Raw genomic sequence first — 22,510 nt, 5'->3', positions numbered from 1 at the left:
AATGCTGCATTAGCTAAAAGCATTTCATGGACTCTTGTGCATTAAAAAAAAAAAAAGTAAAAACATCCCAATAATTAATTAATTACATATCTTTAAAAAAAAACACATTTGTATGGGGTAGACTGGGGTTGGTTGTCACACTTTTTACCGTTACATGAAGTTGCAGAAGTTCCCAGGATCTTTTAAAAGACAACCAGTCTTTTAGCAGATTTTCCCAACAGATAACCTGAGCAATAGTAAGCAGGTCAGTGTAAATATGTAAGAGAAAACCAAATGATGAACTCCATTTTTAAAACATAAAAAGTCCACTTAAAAACCAGAGAATCTGCAAGGACCTACCAAATCTGCAATCAATACAAGAGAGACTGATGCTTTTCCTTGAAAATTTATTCAAAAAGCAAACAACACAGGCTGGTCGGTATAAAGCGCTAATGCTACCGAGTCATGTGCAAAGTGTTAAGTCCAATCATTGAGACACATATTTTACTACAAGAGCAGTAAATGTAGGTCAGAGTAAAGAGAAACATCACAATCTTAACCATCTCCATTTTTTAAATTTTTAACTCACTTTTTATATAAATAAAATACATTTATTTAAACATGTATCTGTGCAAACTTGTAAGTAATTTCAAACAGAATTTCTATTATTACGTGACCCCACCCAGGGGGCTACAGCCGACACTTTGGGTACTTCAGCTACAATAAAAAAAAGACACAAAGCTGGAGTTATTCTGTGTCTTTACTCTGTCAGCTGCCTCTTCTTCTCTCACTCTCCCCCCTCCCTCTCCTGCTGCTACTTCAATCATGAAACTGATCAATGATCAGCTGATCGGCGTTTCTGCCACAAGTCCCGTCTCTCTTGCTTGTTTATCTCCCGCTTTGCGCCAGAAAGAGGAAACTAGCAGAGGTCGTGTTAAACAGCAGAAGCGCCTTTAAACTTGATAAGCTGTTGTTAGAATTTATTTAATATCACTTTCTAGTAACAGCTGATGTTTGTTGGAGCCACAGCTGTAAAAGCTGCTGGTCATGATATCGGTTTGGTTATCTGGTGAGAGGGAAACATGAAGATGAAACCAGGAGATGTCCTTACTGAATCATCAGCGCTGAACAGATTATTCTCATTTAAAATTTCTAGCTTTCAACAAATAATTATTTGAATCTTACAACCAAAGTTTTCATCCGATGTCAAATTTATAGAAATCCATTATTGTACATAGTAAGTTTTTTTCAGGGTCCCAACATAATTTCTTCAGAAGAAAGTACTGTACATGATGCCAGTATTTTCCCACATTTTCTAGATACTGTACTAGTACTTTGTGTAAAATGCCATCGAAAAGTCAGTTAAGTTTTATTCTTTCTCACCTGTCTTTCTGTCTCCTTTCACTTTTAAAAGGTTGCCATGTTAGAAAAAATATTTTGCCCTGCCATGCTGTTTATTGATGTGGTAAATAAATAGTTTATGAAAATATCACTAAATCTGTCATTTATTATTTTTAATATTCAGTAATGGTCATGTCTCACCTCTAGTCTTCTCTGTCTTAATTTCAGGTTTCCACCATATGTTGTAGATAGTTCAGGAAGTTAACTCAACCAAGCAGTCTTTGGGTTTCGGCTAAGTACTGCTTAGAATACCAGAATAGGGAGGATGGTGTAGGTTTAAGTTTATTAGATTGATACATATGTACCAACAAGACAGTGTACATCACTGTCACAACGACGTTTGTTTTCATTCAAAGGCTTTATGGTTTTTCCTATAATACCTGGTGGGCCGGTCTCTAGTCAAAATGCCCGGGCTGATTTTTTGTCCCAGTCCAGCCCTGCCCATCAGTATTCTTCATTCTGCTGTGCCACATTTTACACACTGACCAAGAAAGGACGTAAGCTCTTCATGGTGACCCCAGAAATTTTAATGTATCACTTTCTAGCATACGGCTGACACTGCTCGACATCTTGCAGTGCAGTATAAGAGTCCCGCCACAAGGAGACACTAAAGGCTTTCAAACCAACAGTTTCTGCTTCCAAAGCGGCGCCAACCGTTAATAGTCGACATTGGTTGCACACAGATGTTTTGCTTTGGCACGAGCTCGAACAATTGAGTTGAATTACACGAGTTATTCATATTCAATAAACCTGTGAAATTTGTGTTGATAAAATATGATTGAAACATGTTTTGGTGAAGTAATTTGAGCTCTTGGAATATTTTAATCCTTCACAATTTTCACACTTTATTCCAACACTATTCAGTGACAAACAAACAAAACACTACATTTTCTGAAATATTTGTGGGGTTTTTCTTGTTTGTTTTTATACTACTTGAAAACTAAAGTGACCCTCCAATGTGATGACAGTGTCAGCAGTGGCCCACAGCTCATTTAACGCTTTCTCCTAATTGACTCATAACAGTCTCTCATATGTATGAACTATGTAGGCTATCTCTATTTTGAAACAATGAGTGGGCAATGACAGCATCTCCTCATTGTGTACTTTACTGACAACAGGACAACAGGGAATACAGAGAAACTGACTGAGGACTTTTTCCAACTGGTGCCAGCAGAACCACTTCCAGATCAACACTCCGAAAACCAAGGAGCAGGTAGTGGACTCCACCTACACCAGTGAACATCCAGAGAATGGGCATTAAGATAGCTGACTCATATAAGTGATCTGACCAATAAACTGATCTGGAGTAACAACAGAGAGTCCATGTACACAAAAGGATAGAGACGAGACGGTTGTATTTGCAACAGAGAAGTCTTTTGGAAGGGAGCAGGGAGAGCTCCTGAAGACCTTCTAGGACTCTTTGGTGGTATTGTCCATGTTTTATAGTGTGGTCTGCTGGGGACAGGAAGAAACTGAAAAGGTTGATCAAGAAAACTAGCTCTGTTCTGGGATGCCCTCTTGACCCAGTGGAGGTAGTTATCTCTGTCAGATAACAGCTCCCACCCCATACAGGTCACTCTGACAACACTAAGCAGTCCCTTCAGTGACAGGCTGCTGCACCCACGGTGTGCAAAGGGGACATTTTGGAGGCCTTTCCCTCTAGCTGTTGTCAAATTGTACACTGCACAACAGCAGTGAATGTACACCACATATGCACACACACTGGGCTCTTTACATATATCAGTGTGCAATACTAAATACCTGCTACTATTAACACCCAAACACTGCACTATGAAATGTTTCATTCTTCTTCTAATAGTAATCTGTATTATTGCATCATATATATGTACATGTATGTATACAGATCAATGATACAGATATATATAGATAGATGGATATAGATATATAGACTTAAATATATAAGTACATATCTATTTCTTAGTCTATATTTCTTCTATTTTTGCATAGCATTATTGATGTCAGGTATGCTGCATGTGTTCATTTGTTCCTGCCTTGTGTACTCTGCTGCAGTAATAATTTGAATTTCCCCAACTCTGGGACTAACAAAGGTTATCTTATCTGAAATGTATCTAAACCCAGCTGATATCTGGCTACATTTTCTGGTGAGCATCCAAATCACACTGGATTGAGGTTTACACACTGTATAATGCCTGATTTCTTGTAAATATTTAACGATGGCCTTGTGAAATATATATTGATAAAATGTTTACCAGGCCACAGTGAACAATGAAAAATAAAATTAAAACAAATAATTGAAAACACTGAAAAACACTCACAAATATATTTTGTAGAGATGATGCATTTGTCTTAACCTGGTTATGCTGTACCATCCAGATGAAGACGTGAGCCAAAGAGCCTTTAAGTTTCATTTAATGAACTTACCTTTTCCTACATATGAGAAATGAGCTGGTGTGAAGTAAATTGGGTTTTGTATATCTGTAGCCTCAGATGAGCATGAAATTTCATTTCTGACTTGACCTGCTTAACAGCAGTCTCAAATATTAAAGTCTTGGTGTTAGGATGTGGAGGATGTGCCAGAAATGTTTGTTAAAACAAATAACTGGACCTTACTTGTTAAGCTCAATGTTCTCACTGTCACATGGAAAAATCTATGTTTTTTTCCCTAATAAATATACATTAATTTTAGGCAGGGCTGGACTGGGACAAAAAATCAGCCCGGGCATTTTGACTAGAGACCGGCCCACCAGGTATTATAGGAAAAACCATAAAGCCTTTGAATGAAAACAAACGTCGTTGTGACAGTGATGTACACTGTCTTGTTGGTACATATGTATCAATCTAATAAACTTAAACCTACACCATCCTCCCTATTCTGGTATTCTAAGCAGTACTTAGCCGAAACCCAAAGACTGCTTGGTTGAGTTAACTTCCTGAACTATCTACAACATATGGTGGAAACCTGAAATTAAGACAGAGAAGACTAGAGGTGAGACATGACCATTACTGAATATTAAAAATAATAAATGACAGATTTAGTGATATTTTCATAAACTATTTATTTACCACATCAATAAACAGCATGGCAGGGCAAAATATTTTTTCTAACATGGCAACCTTTTAAAAGTGAAAGGAGACAGAAAGACAGGTGAGAAAGAATAAAACTTAACTGACTTTTCGATGGCATTTTACACAAAGTACTAGTACAGTATCTAGAAAATGTGGGAAAATACTGGCATCATGTACAGTACTTTCTTCTGAAGAAATTATGTTGGGACCCTGAAAAAAACTTACTATGTACAATAATGGATTTCTATAAATTTGACATCAGATGAAAACTTTGGTTGTAAGATTCGGATAATTATTTGTTGAAAGCTAGAAATTTTAAATGAGAATAAGAAAGAAAAGTATTTCTTTGTGCCCCCTTTCCCTGTTAATGCTCTACATGGCCCCATGGCAAAACTTTGCTAGACCCACCCCTGCACAGTTACCAGCTGTCAGCTACATAGAAAAGGTGTAAGTTGTCTCTCAGAAACAGTTCATGGCTTTCCTTCAACCCATTCATGTCACCTAAAAGGTAAACCTGTTTCTCCATCACCTGTTCAGCGCTGATGATTCAGTAAGGACATCTCCTGGTTTCATCTTCATGTTTCCCTCTCACCAGATAACCAAACCGATATCATGGCCAGCAGCTTTTACAGCTGTGGCTCCAACAAACATCAGCTGTTACTAGAAAGTGATATTAAATAAATTCTAACAACAGCTTATCAGGTTTAAAGGCGCTTCTGCTGTTTAACGCGACCTCCGCTAGTTTCCTCTTTCTGGCGCAAAGCGGGAGATAAACAAGCAAGAGAGACGGGACTTGTGGCAGAAACGCCGATCAGCTGATCATTGATCAGTTTCATGATTGAAGTAGCAGCAGGAGAGGGAGAACGAGAGAAGAAGAGGCAGCTGTGCAGCAAAGACACAGAATAACTCCAGCTTTTTGTCTTTTTTTATTGTAGCTGAAGTACGGGACAAATCGCTTTTATTTTCAGCTCAATACAAAACGCATAATATTAACTCTGAATACCAGAGGATTCCGTTTTTTTATGGCACGGTTGGCTCTACTAACTAACCATATGAATAAAATAAAGTTCACCAGTAACATCATAGCACCCACCCAACTGTACAGAAACTCCATCATGCTAGCTAGTACACAGTACGAGTTATTGTAACTGACTGTAAAAAGTTAGCACAAGGAAAATAAACTCCACCTAAACTTGGTTTGACCCAGATAGACTGCAGGTCATAACTTCTTACCTGAAGCTCATTTCACCTGACAGTCGGACTGGCGGCCGCCTTGCGTCTCTCCACCTCCAGTCCTTTCCCCCATCCACCTGCTGGCCTCCACCACTTGCTAATTTGACTGAATGTGTGAAAGCTCCACCATAGCCACTACCAAACAACTGAGTTCTTTTTACACGTCTGCCAGCATCTGTCCAATCCGCCCACCTTTCACTGTTTACACAGTTAGGAAAAAAAGACAACAACAACAACAACAAGAAAACATTGGGCCATTTAAAAGGCAAAATGAGCATCGGCCCACCGGGCAAATGGCCGGTATACCCGATGCCCCACAGACAGACTGAGGCCCCGCCGCTATTTTTGAGTGCAAAAAAGTGTGGTCTCCAGCTAATGGAAAAGGCTGATCGCACGATGTGCGCGTAGTGCTCTTTAAATAGAACAATTTGCCCCATTCTCTTCGCCCGTCATGTGGCCACATGTGGCGGGCTAGCAGGCTAGCAACATACAGGCCCGGGTTCGAGCCCTCGGCTCACTTCCCTCTGTATGTTCACCTGCTAGGGGGAGGTCCAGGCGGGCGATCTTGGAGTGAAAATTCCAAGGGATGACCCCTCGTAGCCTGGGCTTCCCCTGACTTTTTTTCTTTGCTTTGCTTTTTTTCTTTTACCTGCCAGCAACAAACACACCTCCTTGTTGTCATGGCTACCAACGACCACTCTTCTTGTGCCAACAAGTCATTGCCTGACAAAACATTATTTCCTATGTTTCCCTGCCTTTTTTATTTCTTGTGTTTTAGACAAAAAGAAAAAAAAAAGATCTACACATTCAGGCTTTTCTTTACCTGTGGTAGTCGGGTAGAATGACGTCACTGACACTATTTAATATGAAAACAAACTTTCTCAAACAAAAAACAAAAACAAAAAAGGAGTGGGTCGGTGTGTCATCTTTACCGAGCACCATACATGTTTTGCTTCACATTCAAATTATTATTTTTCCTTTTCAAAAATAATTCAGAGAGAAAAAAAACACAGAGAAGTCAAATATATCAAATTTGCACAAATCTTCTAGTGAAGGTGCCTCCTCCTTCTGACCTTAGGGTAACTAATTTCTCAGACAGTGACATGACAGTGCGCTGGGAAGCTGCAGCTGATGATGATCTTTCTTACCTCACTAAGTGGAGGCGACCTGAGACAGGTGGGGAAGAACTATTGGATTGTTGGGGTACATATTATGAAGTAAAAAAAATACAATATCTCAATAAACTGTTGTCCTGTGTCTTAAGGAGTATGAGATATCACTGTCTGCACTCTATGGAGATGGAGCTCAGAGTGAAGCTGTGGCCATACGCTACAGCACCTGTGAGTCACACATTTTCTGATCCTGAACGTTTGTCAAACTCAGGAGGGGAGAGCCTGAAACCATTTACCTAAGTCACATTAGCAGCAGTGTTCAGCCTAAAAAATAGACAAGTTAAAAGTCATGCATCCATATTATTTGTTTATTTATTAAATTATTTTCGAGACACTGTTAGTTGTTAGAAGCCAGTGTTTTAATGACAGGACATATATGACAGTAATGAGACAACCTAAGATATCCAAGATTAGCACAAAAACACAAATAGAATCACAGAAAGCGTGTTTCTCTCCCGTTAGTCTTTAGGCCCAGTTACCTTTTACTTTTCTGTGGTCAGTAGCCCTTCATGTCATATTCTGTCTCTATGTACAATATAGCATTACTAATACAAGAACCTATATGTAAATGAACTTCATTGTGTAATTGATGGCAGTTCTCAAAGTACTAGTCACTTAAAGGTTAAATTTCACATCGAAATTCTCATATTATATTCTATTTGAATGTTTAAAAAGAAAAATATCACAGTATTTATGCTTTCACTGAGCATATACCTGCATCAATGATGAACTCTCAAGGCTGAAAAGTCCTGGCTTTGGTCAGCCACGGTCCACGCACACGTCACCAATCCCTGACTGCTTGATCATAACAGCAATTGGGCTGCTGGGAACATGACGGGCGTTCTTCTTGATGTTAACAAGGTGCTCACCAATCTCCCTGGGAACAAACGAGATTCCTAAGACAGACCGACAAAACAGATGTTAACAACGCTTATTCTTGTGTGTGCATGCAGCCCGTTTCAGTTGCTCCTGCTTCTTTCTCCACGCTTTAACTTTTATTACTTTCCCCCTCTGTCTTTTACTTAAGGGTTAATAAAGTATTTGGATTCTGATGAGTCTCATTGTTTAGCAAACTTCTCACTTATCAGACGGACACTCACCAATGTGAGCGTTACGCAGCATCTTCAGCAGGCAGGGCTCCTCTGGGCCTGAGGGTGTTGTAAGAGGGGCTGTCAGCTGGCTGAGGTCAAGCTCGCCTATGTCCAGTGGAATATCTGCAGCAGAGCCCGCCTTCAGTGAAGTATGTTGGCTGGAAGGCTTTCAGGCCCGTCTTTGCCACTCCAGGGTCAGAGACCTTCACCTTGTTTGGATGACAGCCTGCTCTGATATTCATCTGTGGGCACAAACACCAAAACTCAAGAGACTTTTCAGTGAGAAGAAAAGGCAAACCTTGCATGCCAGAGTGAAAGTGAGAGTGTGTGTGAGTGCATACTCACCCTGAATGGACTCTCAGGGATGTTAGCGTCTCCCCAGGAGACCATCACAGTGTGCTTCACAGGCTTACGTGGGGTGCAGGTGTATGTGCTGTTGCTATTATCCTTAACCTGGACATCCACAGAATTGACTTCACCATCCTGTGCAGAAGACAAGGGATTATAGTTCAATCAGATTTAACACACTGTATTTTTCGGACCATAAGGCGCACTGTCGATGAACAGGTCTGGTTTCATACATGAGGCGCACTGGACTATAAAACGCATTAAGCGAAACAAAACAGCCAGATAAGTCAAACTTTACTCAACTCTTTCTTCTTGCTTCCTCCACTTCCGTACCATTGATTCATTCATGTTGAAATCTCTCGCAGCTGCTCTATTCTCATGTTCTACTGCGTGACTGACAGCCTTGAGTTTGAAATCCGCTTCGTCAGCATGTCTCTTAACAGGTGGCATTTTGGGGTCATGATCCACACACAATACAGTAATATTATGTTGCAGCACAGTACATATCACTCCGCCAGGCTCCTGACTACGTAGCCGTAATGCTCCGACAATCCATCAAGCGGTGCGACTTCATAGCTTACCAAAGTCGTACTAAAACATTTTTTGACAGATTTTTAAGCGCCGTGTATTACATAAAATCGGTTCAAGGTCAATAAGCACAACCAGAATTCATACATAAGGCGCACTGTCGATTTTTGAGATAATTAAAGGATTTTAAGTGCGACTCATAGTCCGAAAAATACGGTACATACAATATATTTAACATATTTGTGATCATATACAAAGCCAGATATACCTGGGCTATAATTTTCAGAGGAGCTTTTCCTCCTTGCTTGGCATCAACTGTGAGTTCACTGGGTTTTCCAACAGCCAGACCACTGCTCTGTAGGCCTGGACCGTACGCCTTAACCTAGAGAAAACTATTTTAAACAAACAATTAAAAAAGGAACAAGTCAAAGATCTACTATAGCCAAAAGATCATTTACAGACTATAGCGCTGTGAAAAAATATTTGCCTCCTTTCTGATTTCGTATCTTGTTCCATATTTGTCACACTTACACGTTTCAGATCAATAAATGTTAATATTAGACAAGAATGTCTAATATTAAACGGCAGTTTTCAAGGGGAAAAAGCTATCCAAACATACTTGGTCCTATATGAAAAAGTAATTGCACCGAATTAAATAAATTCTAACAACAGCTTATCAAGTTTAAAGGCGCTTCTGCTGTTTAACACGACCTCTGCTAGTTTCCTCTTTCTGGCGCAAAGCGGGAGATAAACAAGCAAGAGAGACGGGACTTGTGGCAGAAACGCCGATCAGCTGATCATTGATCAGTTTCATGATTGAAGTAGCAGCAGGAGAGGGAGAACGAGAGAAGAAGAGGCAGCTGTGCAGCAAAGACACAGAATAACTCCAGCTTTTTGTCTTTTTTTTTATTGTAGCTGAAGTACGGGACAAATCGCGTTTATTTTCAGCTCAATACAAAACGCATAATATTAACTCTGAATACCAGAGGATTCCGTTTTTTATGGCACGGTTGGCTCTACTAACTAACCATATGAATAAAATAAAGTTCACCAGTAACATCATAGCACCCACCCAACTGTACAGAAACTCCATCATGCTAGCTAGTACACAGTACGAGTTATTGTAACTGACTGTAAAAAGTTAGCACAAGGAAAATAAACTCCACCTAAACTTGGTTTGACCCAGATAGACTGCAGGTCATAACTTCTTACCTGAAGCTCATTTCACCTGACAGTCGGACTGGCGGCCGCCTTGCGTCTCTCCACCTCCAGTCCTTTCCCCCATCCACCTGCTGGCCTCCACCACTTGCTAATTTGACTGAATGTGTGAAAGCTCCACCATAGCCACTACCAAACAACTGAGTTCTTTTTACACGTCTGCCAGCATCTGTCCAATCCGCCACCTTTCACTGTTTACACAGTTAGGAAAAAAAGACAACAACAACAACAACAACAAAAGATTGGGCCATTTAAAAGGCAAAATTAGCATCGGCCCACCGGGCAAATGGCCGGTATACCCGATGCCCCACAGACAGACTGAGGCCCCGCCGCTATTTTTGAGTGCAAAAATGTGTGGTCTCCAGCTAATGGAAAAGGCTGATCGCACGATGTGCGCGTAGTGCTCTTTAAATAGAACAATTTGCCCCATTCTCTTCGCCCGTCATGTGGCCACATGTGGCGGGCTAGCAGGCTAGCAACATACAGGCCCGGGTTCGAGCCCTCGGCTCACTTCCCTCTGTATGTTCACCTGCTAGGGGGAGGTCCAGGCGGGCGATCTTGGAGTGAAAATTCCAAGGGATGACCCCTCGTAGCCTGGGCTTCCCCTGACTTTTTTTCTTTGCTTTGCTTTTTTTCTTTTACCTGCCAGCAACAAACACACCTCCTTGTTGTCATGGCTACCAACGACCACTCTTCTTGTGCCAACAAGTCATTGCCTGACAAAACATTATTTCCTATGTTTCCCTGGCTTTTTTGCCTTTTTTATTTCTTGTGTTTTAGACAAAAAGAAAAGAAAAAGATCTACACATTCAGGCTTTTCTTTACCTGTGGTAGTCGGGTAGAATCACGTCACTGACACTATTTAATATGAAAACAAACTTTCTCAAACAAAAAACAAAAACAAAAAAGGAGTGGGTCGGTGTGTCATCTTTACCGAGCACCATACATGTTTTGCTTCACATTCAAATTATTATTTTTCCTTTTCAAAAATAATTCAGAGAGAAAAAAAACAGAGAAGTCAAATATATCAAATTTGCACGAATCTTCTAGTGAAGGTGCCTCCTCCTTCTGACCTTAGGGTAACTAATTTCTCAGACAGTGACATGACAGTGCGCTGGGAAGCTGCAGCTGATGATGATCTTTCTTACCTCACTAAGTGGAGGCGACCTGAGACAGGTGGGGAAGAACTATTGGATTGTTGGGGTACATATTATGAAGTAAAAAAAATACAATATCTCAATAAACTGTTGTCCTGTGTCTTAAGGAGTATGAGATATCACTGTCTGCACTCTATGGAGATGGAGCTCAGAGTGAAGCTGTGGCCATACGCTACAGCACCTGTGAGTCACACATTTTCTGATCCTGAACGTTTGTCAAACTCAGGAGGGGAGAGCCTGAAACCATTTACCTAAGTCACATTAGCAGCAGTGTTCAGCCTAAAAAATAGACAAGTTAAAAGTCATGCATCCATATTATTTGTTTATTTATTAAATTATTTTGGAGACACTGTTAGTTGTTAGAAGCCAGTGTTTTAATGACAGGACATATATGACAGTAATGAGACAACCTAAGATATCCAAGATTAGCACAAAAACACAAATAGAATCACAGAAAGCGTGTTTCTCTCCCGTTAGTCTTTAGGCCCAGTTACCTTTTACTTTTCTGTGGTCAGTAGCCCTTCATGTCATATTCTGTCTCTATGTACAATATAGCATTACTAATACAAGAACCTGTATGTAAATGAACTTCATTGTGTAATTGATGGCAGTTCTCAAAGTACTAGTCACTTAAAGGTTAAATTTCACATCGAAATTCTCATATTATATTCTATTTGAATGTTTAAAAAGAAAAATATCACAGTATTTATGCTTTCACTGAGCATATACCTGCATCAATGATGAACTCTCAAGGCTGAAAAGTCCTGGCTTTGGTCAGCCACGGTCCACGCACACGCACACGTCACCAATCCCTGACTGCTTGATCATAACAGCAATTGGGCTGCTGGGAACATGACGGGCGTTCTTCTTGATGTTAACAAGGTGCTCACCAATCTCCCTGGGAACAAACGAGATTCCTAAGACAGACCGACAAAACAGATGTTAACAACGCTTATTCTTGTGTGTGCATGCAGCCCGTTTCAGTTGCTCCTGCTTCTTTCTCCACGCTTTAACTTTTATTACTTTCCCCCTCTGTCTTTTACTTAAGGGTTAATAAAGTATTTGGATTCTGATGAGTCTCATTGTTTAGCAAACTTCTCACTTATCAGACGGACACTCACCAATGTGAGCGTTACGCAGCATCTTCAGCAGGCAGGGCTCCTCTGGGCCTGAGGGTGTTGTAAGAGGGGCTGTCAGCTGGCTGAGGTCAAGCTCGCCTATGTCCAGTGGAATATCTGCAGCAGAGCCCGCCTTCAGTGAAGTATGTTGGCTGGAAGGCTTTCAGGCCCGTCTTTGCCACTCCAGGGTCAGAGACCTTCACCTTGTTTGGATGACAGCCTGCTCTGATATTCATCTGTGGGCACAAACACCAAAACTCAAGAGACTTTTCAGTGAGAAGAAAAGGCAAACCTTGCATGCCAGAGTGAAAGTGAGAGTGTGTGTGAGTGCATACTCACCCTGAATGGACTCTCAGGGATGTTAGCGTCTCCCCAGGAGACCATCACAGTGTGCTTCACAGGCTTACGTGGGGTGCAGGTCTATGTGCTGCTGCTATTATCCTTAACCTGGACATCCACAGAATTGACTTCACCATCCTGTGCAGAAGACAAGGGATTATAGTTCAATCAGATTTAACACACTGTATTTTTCGGACCATAAGGCGCACTGTCGATGAACAGGTCTGGTTTCATACATGAGGCGCACTGGACTATAAAACGCATTAAGCGAAACAAAACAGCCAGATAAGTCAAACTTTACTCAACTCTTTCTTCTTGCTTTCTCCACTTCCGTACCATTGATTCATTCATGTTGAAATCTCTCGCAGCTGCTCTATTCTCATGTTCTACTGCGTGACTGACAGCCTTGAGTTTGAAATCCGCTTCGTCAGCATGTCTCTTAACAGGTGGCATTTTGGGGTCATGATCCACACACAATACAGTAATATTATGTTGCAGCACAGTACGTATCACTCCGCCAGGCTCCTGACTACGTAGCCGTAATGCTCCGACAATCCATCAAGCGGTGCGACTTCATAGCTTACCAAAGTCGTACTAAAACATTTTTTGACAGATTTTTAAGCGCCGTGTATTACATAAAATCGGTTCAAGGTCAATAAGCACAACCAGAATTCATACATAAGGCGCACTGTCGATTTTTGAGAGATAATTAAAGGATTTTAAGTGCGACTCATAGTCCGAAAAATACGGTACATACAATATATTTAACATATTTGTGATCATATACAAAGCCAGATATACCTGGGCTATAATTTTCAGAGGAGCTTTTCCTCCTTGCTTGGCATCAACTGTGAGTTCACTGGGTTTTCCAACAGCCAGACCACTGCTCTGTAGGCCTGGACCGTACGCCTTAACCTAGAGAAAACTATTTTAAACAAACAATTAAAAAAGGAACAAGTCAAAGATCTACTATAGCCAAAAGATCATTTACAGACTATAGCGCTGTGAAAAAATATTTGCCTCCTTTCTCATTTCGTATCTTATTCCATATTTGTCACACTTACACGTTTCAGATCAATAAATGTTAATATTAGACAAGAATGTCTAATATTAAACGGCAGTTTTCAAGGGGAAAAAGCTATCCAAACATACTTGGTCCTATATGAAAAAGTAATTGCACCGAATTAAATAAATTCTAACAACAGCTTATCAAGTTTAAAGGCGCTTCTGCTGTTTAACACGACCTCTGCTAGTTTCCTCTTTCTGGCGCAAAGCGGGAGATAAACAAGCAAGAGAGACGGGACTTGTGGCAGAAACGCCGATCAGCTGATCATTGATCAGTTTCATGATTGAAGTAGCAGCAGGAGAGGGAGAACGAGAGAAGAAGAGGCAGCTGTGCAGCAAAGACACAGAATAACTCCAGCTTTTTGTCTTTTTTTTATTGTAGCTGAAGTATGGGACAAATCGCTTTTATTTTCAGCTCAATACAAAACGCATAATATTAACTCTGAATACCAGAGGATTCCGTTTTTTATGGCACGGTTGGCAACTCTACTAACTAACCATATGAATAAAATAAAGTTCACCAGTAACATCATAGCACCCACCCAACTGTACAGAAACTCCATCATGCTAGCTAGTACACAGTACGAGTTATTGTAACTGACTGTAAAAAGTTAGCACAAGGAAAATAAACTCCACCTAAACTTGGTTTGACCCAGATAGACTGCAGGTCATAACTTCTTACCTGAAGCTCATTTCACCTGACAGTCGGACTGGCGGCCGCCTTGCGTCTCTCCACCTCCAGTCCTTTCCCCCATCCACCTGCTGGCCTCCACCACTTGCTAATTTGACTGAATGTGTGAAAGCTCCACCATAGCCACTACCAAACAACTGAGTTATTTTTACACGTCTGCCAGCATCTGTCCAATCCGCCACCTTTCACTGTTTACACAGTTAGGAAAAAAAGACAACAACAACAAGAAAACATTGGGCCATTTAAAAGGCAAAATGAGCATCGGCCCACCGGGCAAATGGCCGGTATACCCGATGCCCCACAGACAGACTGAGGCCCCGCCGCTATTTTTGAGTGCAAAAATGTGTGGTCTCCAGCTAATGGAAAAGGCTGATCGCACGATGTGCGCGTAGTGCTCTTTAAATAGAACAATTTGCCCCATTCTCTTCGCCCGTCATGTGGCCACATGTGGCGGGCTAGCAGGCTAGCAACATACAGGCCCGGGTTCGAGCCCTCGGCTCACTTCCCTCTGTATGTTCACCTGCTAGGGGGAGGTCCAGGCGGGCGATCTTGGAGTGAAAATTCCAAGGGATGACCCCTCGTAGCCTGGGCTTCCCCTGACTTTTTTTCTTTGCTTTGCTTTTTTTCTTTTACCTGCCAGCAACAAACACACCTCCTTGTTGTCATGGCTACCAACGACCACTCTTCTTGTGCCAACAAGTCATTGCCTGACAAAACATTATTTCCTATGTTTCCCTGGCTTTTTTGCCTTTTTTATTTCTTGTGTTTTAGACAAAAACAAAAGAAAAAGATCTACACATTCAGGCTTTTCTTTACCTGTGGTAGTCGGGTAGAATGACGTCACTGACACTATTTAATATGAAAACAAACTTTCTCAAACAAAAAACAAAAACAAAAAAGGAGTGGGTCGGTGTGTCATCTTTACCGAGCACCATACATGTTTTGCTTCACATTCAAATTATTATTTTTCCTTTTCAAAAATAATTCAGAGAGAAAAAAAACAGAGAAGTCAAATATATCAAATTTGCACGAATCTTCTAGTGAAGGTGCCTCCTCCTTCTGACCTTAGGGTAACTAATTTCTCAGACAGTGACATGACAGTGCGCTGGGAAGCTGCAGCTGATGATGATGTTTCTTACCTCACTAAGTGGAGGCGACCTGAGACAGGTGGGGAAGAACTATTGGATTGTTGGGGTACATATTATGAAGTAAAAAAAATACAATATCTCAATAAACTGTTGTCCTGTGTCTTAAGGAGTATGAGATATCACTGTCTGCACTCTATGGAGATGGAGCTCAGAGTGAAGCTGTGGCCATACGCTACAGCACCCGTGAGTCACACATTTTCTGATCCTGAACGTTTGTCAAACTCAGGAGGGGAGAGCCTGAAACCATTTACCTAAGTCACATTAGCAGCAGTGTTCAGCCTAAAAAATAGACAAGTTAAAAGTCATGCATCCATATTATTTGTTTATTTATTAAATTATTTTCGAGACACTGTTAGTTGTTAGAAGCCAGTGTTTTAATGACAGGACATATATGACAGTAATGAGACAACCTAAGATATCCAAGATTAGCACAAAAACACAAATAGAATCACAGAAAGCGTGTTTCTCTCCCGTTAGTCTTTAGGCCCAGTTACCTTTTACTTTTCTGTGGTCAGTAGCCCTTCATGTCATATTCTGTCTCTATGTACAATATAGCATTACTAATACAATAACCTATATGTAAATGAACTTCATTGTGTAATTAATGGCAGTTCTCAAAGTACTAGTCACTTAAAGGTTAAATTTCACATCAAAATTCTCATATTATATTCTATTTGAATGTTTAAAAAGAAAAATATCACAGTATTTATGCTTTCACTGAGCATATACCTGCATCAATGATGAACTCTCAAGGCTGAAAAGTCCTGGCTTTGGTCAGCCACGGTCCACGCACACGCACACGTCACCAATCCCTGACTGCTTGATCATAACAGCAATTGGGCTGCTGGGAACATGACGGGCGTTCTTCTTGATGTTAACAAGGTGCTCACCAATCTCCCTGGGAACAAACGAGATTCCTAAGACAGACCGACAAAACAGATGTTAACAACGCTTATTCTTGTGTGTGCATGCAGCCCGTTTCAGTTGCTCCTGCTTCTTTCTCCACGCTTTAACTTTTATTACTTTCCCCCTCTGTCTTTTACTTAAGGGTTAATAAAGTATTTGGATTCTGATGAGTCTCATTGTTTAGCAAACTTCTCACTTATCAGACGGACACTCACCAATGTGAGCGTTACGCAGCATCTTCAGCAGGCAGGGCTCCTCTGGGCCTGAGGGTGTTGTAAGAGGGGCTGTCAGCTGGCTGAGGTCAAGCTCGCCTATGTCCAGTGGAATATCTGCAGCAGAGCCCGCCTTCAGTGAAGTATGTTGGCTGGAAGGCTTTCAGGCCCGTCTTTGCCACTCCAGGGTCAGAGACCTTCACCTTGTTTGGATGACAGCCTGCTCTGATATTCATCTGTGGGCACAAACACCAAAACTCAAGAGACTTTTCAGTGAGAAGAAAAGGCAAACCTTGCATGCCAGAGTGAAAGTGAGAGTGTGTGTGAGTGCATACTCCCCCTGAATGGACTCTCAGGGATGTTAGCGTCTCCCCAGGAGACCATCACAGTGTGCTTCACAGGCTTACGTGGGGTGCAGGTGTATGTGCTGTTGCTATTATCCTTAACCTGGACATCCACAGAATTGACTTCACCATCCTGTGCAGAAGACAAGGGATTATAGTTCAATCAGATTTAACACACTGTATTTTTCGGACCATAAGGCGCACTGTCGATGAACAGGTCTGGTTTCATACATGAGGCGCACTGGACTATAAAACGCATTAAGCGAAACAAAACAGCCAGATAAGTCAAACTTTACTCAACTCTTTCTTCTTGCTTCCTCCACTTCCGTACCATTGATTCATTCATGTTGAAATCTCTCGCAGCTGCTCTATTCTCATGTTCTACTGCGTGACTGACAGCCTTGAGTTTGAAATCCGCTTCGTCAGCATGTCTCTTAACAGGTGGCATTTTGGGGTCATGATCCACACACAATACAGTAATATTATGTTGCAGCACAGTACGTATCACTCCGCCAGGCTCCTGACTACGTAGCCGTAATGCTCCGACAATCCATCAAGCGGTGCGACTTCATAGCTTACCAAAGTCGTACTAAAACATTTTTTGACAGATTTTTAAGCGCCGTGTATTACATAAAATCGGTTCAAGGTCAATAAGCACAACCAGAATTCATACATAAGGCGCACTGTCGATTTTTGAGAGATAATTAAAGGATTTTAAGTGCGACTCATAGTCCGAAAAATACGGTACATACAATATATTTAACATATTTGTGATCATATACAAAGCCAGATATACCTGGGCTATAATTTTCAGAGGAGCTTTTCCTCCTTGCTTGGCATCAACTGTGAGTTCACTGGGTTTTCCAACAGCCAGACCACTGCTCTGTAGGCCTGGACCGTACGCCTTAACCTAGAGAAAACTATTTTAAACAAACAATTAAAAAAGGAACAAGTCAAAGATCTACTATAGCCAAAAGATCATTTACAGACTATAGCGCTGTGAAAAAATATTTGCCTCCTTTCTCATTTCGTATCTTATTCCATATTTGTCACACTTACACGTTTCAGATCAATAAATGTTAATATTAGACAAGAATGTCTAATATTAAACGGCAGTTTTCAAGGGGAAAAAGCTATCCAAACATACTTGGTCCTATATGAAAAAGTAATTGCACCGAATTAAATAAATTCTAACAACAGCTTATCAAGTTTAAAGGCGCTTCTGCTGTTTAACACGACCTCTGCTAGTTTCCTCTTTCTGGCGCAAAGCGGGAGATAAACAAGCAAGAGAGACGGGACTTGTGGCAGAAACGCCGATCAGCTGATCATTGATCAGTTTCATGATTGAAGTAGCAGCAGGAGAGGGAGAACGAGAGAAGAAGAGGCAGCTGTGCAGCAAAGACACAGAATAACTCCAGCTTTTTGTCTTTTTTTTATTGTAGCTGAAGTACGGGACAAATCGCTTTTATTTTCAGCTCAATACAAAACGCATAATATTAACTGTGAATACCAGAGGATTCCGTTTTTTATGGCACGGTTGGCAACTCTACTAACTAACCATATGAATAAAATAAAGTTCACCAGTAACATCATAGCACCCACCCAACTGTACAGAAACTCCATCATGCTAGCTAGTACACAGTACGAGTTATTGTAACTGACTGTAAAAAGTTAGCACAAGGAAAATAAACTCCACCTAAACTTGGTTTGACCCAGATAGACTGCAGGTCATAACTTCTTACCTGAAGCTCATTTCACCTGACAGTCGGACTGGCGGCCGCCTTGCGTCTCTCCACCTCCAGTCCTTTCCCCCATCCACCTGCTGGCCTCCACCACTTGCTAATTTGACTGAATGTGTGAAAGCTCCACCATAGCCACTACCAAACAACTGAGTTCTTTTTACACGTCTGCCAGCATCTGTCCAATCCGCCACCTTTCACTGTTTACACAGTTAGGAAAAAAAGACAACAACAACAACAAAACATTGGGCCATTTAAAAGGCAAAATGAGCATCGGCCCACCGGGCAAATGGCCGGTATACCCGATGCCCCACAGACAGACTGAGGCCCCGCCGCTATTTTTGAGTGCAAAAATGTGTGGTCTCCAGCTAATGGAAAAGGCTGATCGCACGATGTGCGCGTAGTGCTCTTTAAATAGAACAATTTGCCCCATTCTCTTCGCCCGTCATGTGGCCACATGTGGCGGGCTAGCAGGCTAGCAACATACAGGCCCGGGTTCGAGCCCTCGGCTCACTTCCCTCTGTATGTTCACCTGCTAGGGGGAGGTCCAGGCGGGCGATCTTGGAGTGAAAATTCCAAGGGATGACCCCTCGTAGCCTGGGCTTCCCCTGACTTTTTTTCTTTGCTTTGCTTTTTTTCTTTTACCTGCCAGCAACAAACACACCTCCTTGTTGTCATGGCTACCAACGACCACTCTTCTTGTGCCAACAAGTCATTGCCTGACAAAACATTATTTCCTATGTTTCCCTGGCTTTTTTGCCTTTTTTATTTCTTGTGTTTTAGACAAAAACAAAAGAAAAAGATCTACACATTCAGGCTTTTCTTTACCTGTGGTAGTCGGGTAGAATGACGTCACTGACACTATTTAATATGAAAACAAACTTTCTCAAACAAAAAACAAAAACAAAAAAGGAGTGGGTCGGTGTGTCATCTTTACCGAGCACCATACATGTTTTGCTTCACATTCAAATTATTATTTTTCCTTTTCAAAAATAATTCAGAGAGAAAAAAAACAGAGAAGTCAAATATATCAAATTTGCACGAATCTTCTAGTGAAGGTGCCTCCTCCTTCTGACCTTAGGGTAACTAATTTCTCAGACAGTGACATGACAGTGCGCTGGGAAGCTGCAGCTGATGATGATGTTTCTTACCTCACTAAGTGGAGGCGACCTGAGACAGGTGGGGAAGAACTATTGGATTGTTGGGGTACATATTATGAAGTAAAAAAAATACAATATCTCAATAAACTGTTGTCCTGTGTCTTAAGGAGTATGAGATATCACTGTCTGCACTCTATGGAGATGGAGCTCAGAGTGAAGCTGTGGCCATACGCTACAGCACCCGTGAGTCACACATTTTCTGATCCTGAACGTTTGTCAAACTCAGGAGGGGAGAGCCTGAAACCATTTACCTAAGTCACATTAGCAGCAGTGTTCAGCCTAAAAAATAGACAAGTTAAAAGTCATGCATCCATATTATTTGTTTATTTATTAAATTATTTTCGAGACACTGTTAGTTGTTAGAAGCCAGTGTTTTAATGACAGGACATATATGACAGTAATGAGACAACCTAAGATATCCAAGATTAGCACAAAAACACAAATAGAATCACAGAAAGCGTGTTTCTCTCCCGTTAGTCTTTAGGCCCAGTTACCTTTTACTTTTCTGTGGTCAGTAGCCCTTCATGTCATATTCTGTCTCTATGTACAATATAGCATTACTAATACAATAACCTATATGTAAATGAACTTCATTGTGTAATTAATGGCAGTTCTCAAAGTACTAGTCACTTAAAGGTTAAATTTCACATCAAAATTCTCATATTATATTCTATTTGAATGTTTAAAAAGAAAAATATCACAGTATTTATGCTTTCACTGAGCATATACCTGCATCAATGATGAACTCTCAAGGCTGAAAAGTCCTGGCTTTGGTCAGCCACGGTCCACGCACACGCACACGTCACCAATCCCTGACTGCTTGATCATAACAGCAATTGGGCTGCTGGGAACATGACGGGCGTTCTTCTTGATGTTAACAAGGTGCTCACCAATCTCCCTGGGAACAAACGAGATTCCTAAGACAGACCGACAAAACAGATGTTAACAACGCTTATTCTTGTGTGTGCATGCAGCCCGTTTCAGTTGCTCCTGCTTCTTTCTCCACGCTTTAACTTTTATTACTTTCCCCCTCTGTCTTTTACTTAAGGGTTAATAAAGTATTTGGATTCTGATGAGTCTCATTGTTTAGCAAACTTCTCACTTATCAGACGGACACTCACCAATGTGAGCGTTACGCAGCATCTTCAGCAGGCAGGGCTCCTCTGGGCCTGAGGGTGTTGTAAGAGGGGCTGTCAGCTGGCTGAGGTCAAGCTCGCCTATGTCCAGTGGAATATCTGCAGCAGAGCCCGCCTTCAGTGAAGTATGTTGGCTGGAAGGCTTTCAGGCCCGTCTTTGCCACTCCAGGGTCAGAGACCTTCACCTTGTTTGGATGACAGCCTGCTCTGATATTCATCTGTGGGCACAAACACCAAAACTCAAGAGACTTTTCAGTGAGAAGAAAAGGCAAACCTTGCATGCCAGAGTGAAAGTGAGAGTGTGTGTGAGTGCATACTCCCCCTGAATGGACTCTCAGGGATGTTAGCGTCTCCCCAGGAGACCATCACAGTGTGCTTCACAGGCTTACGTGGGGTGCAGGTGTATGTGCTGTTGCTATTATCCTTAACCTGGACATCCACAGAATTGACTTCACCATCCTGTGCAGAAGACAAGGGATTATAGTTCAATCAGATTTAACACACTGTATTTTTCGGACCATAAGGCGCACTGTCGATGAACAGGTCTGGTTTCATACATGAGGCGCACTGGACTATAAAACGCATTAAGCGAAACAAAACAGCCAGATAAGTCAAACTTTACTCAACTCTTTCTTCTTGCTTCCTCCACTTCCGTACCATTGATTCATTCATGTTGAAATCTCTCGCAGCTGCTCTATTCTCATGTTCTACTGCGTGACTGACAGCCTTGAGTTTGAAATCCGCTTCGTCAGCATGTCTCTTAACAGGTGGCATTTTGGGGTCATGATCCACACACAATACAGTAATATTATGTTGCAGCACAGTACGTATCACTCCGCCAGGCTCCTGACTACGTAGCCGTAATGCTCCGACAATCCATCAAGCGGTGCGACTTCATAGCTTACCAAAGTCGTACTAAAACATTTTTTGACAGATTTTTAAGCGCCGTGTATTACATAAAATCGGTTCAAGGTCAATAAGCACAACCAGAATTCATACATAAGGCGCACTGTCGATTTTTGAGAGATAATTAAAGGATTTTAAGTGCGACTCATAGTCCGAAAAATACGGTACATACAATATATTTAACATATTTGTGATCATATACAAAGCCAGATATACCTGGGCTATAATTTTCAGAGGAGCTTTTCCTCCTTGCTTGGCATCAACTGTGAGTTCACTGGGTTTTCCAACAGCCAGACCACTGCTCTGTAGGCCTGGACCGTACGCCTTAACCTAGAGAAAACTATTTTAAACAAACAATTAAAAAAGGAACAAGTCAAAGATCTACTATAGCCAAAAGATCATTTACAGACTATAGCGCTGTGAAAAAATATTTGCCTCCTTTCTCATTTCGTATCTTATTCCATATTTGTCACACTTACACGTTTCAGATCAATAAATGTTAATATTAGACAAGAATGTCTAATATTAAACGGCAGTTTTCAAGGGGAAAAAGCTATCCAAACATACTTGG

Source organism: Copadichromis virginalis, linkage group LG13 (assembly GCF_057382275.1).
Source record: "Copadichromis virginalis isolate Kocher_CV1m ecotype Utaka linkage group LG13, C_Virginalis_male_GT1.1, whole genome shotgun sequence".
Taxonomy (NCBI): Eukaryota; Metazoa; Chordata; class Actinopteri; order Cichliformes; family Cichlidae; genus Copadichromis; species Copadichromis virginalis.
Note: the sequence above shows the minus strand (reverse complement) of the source record.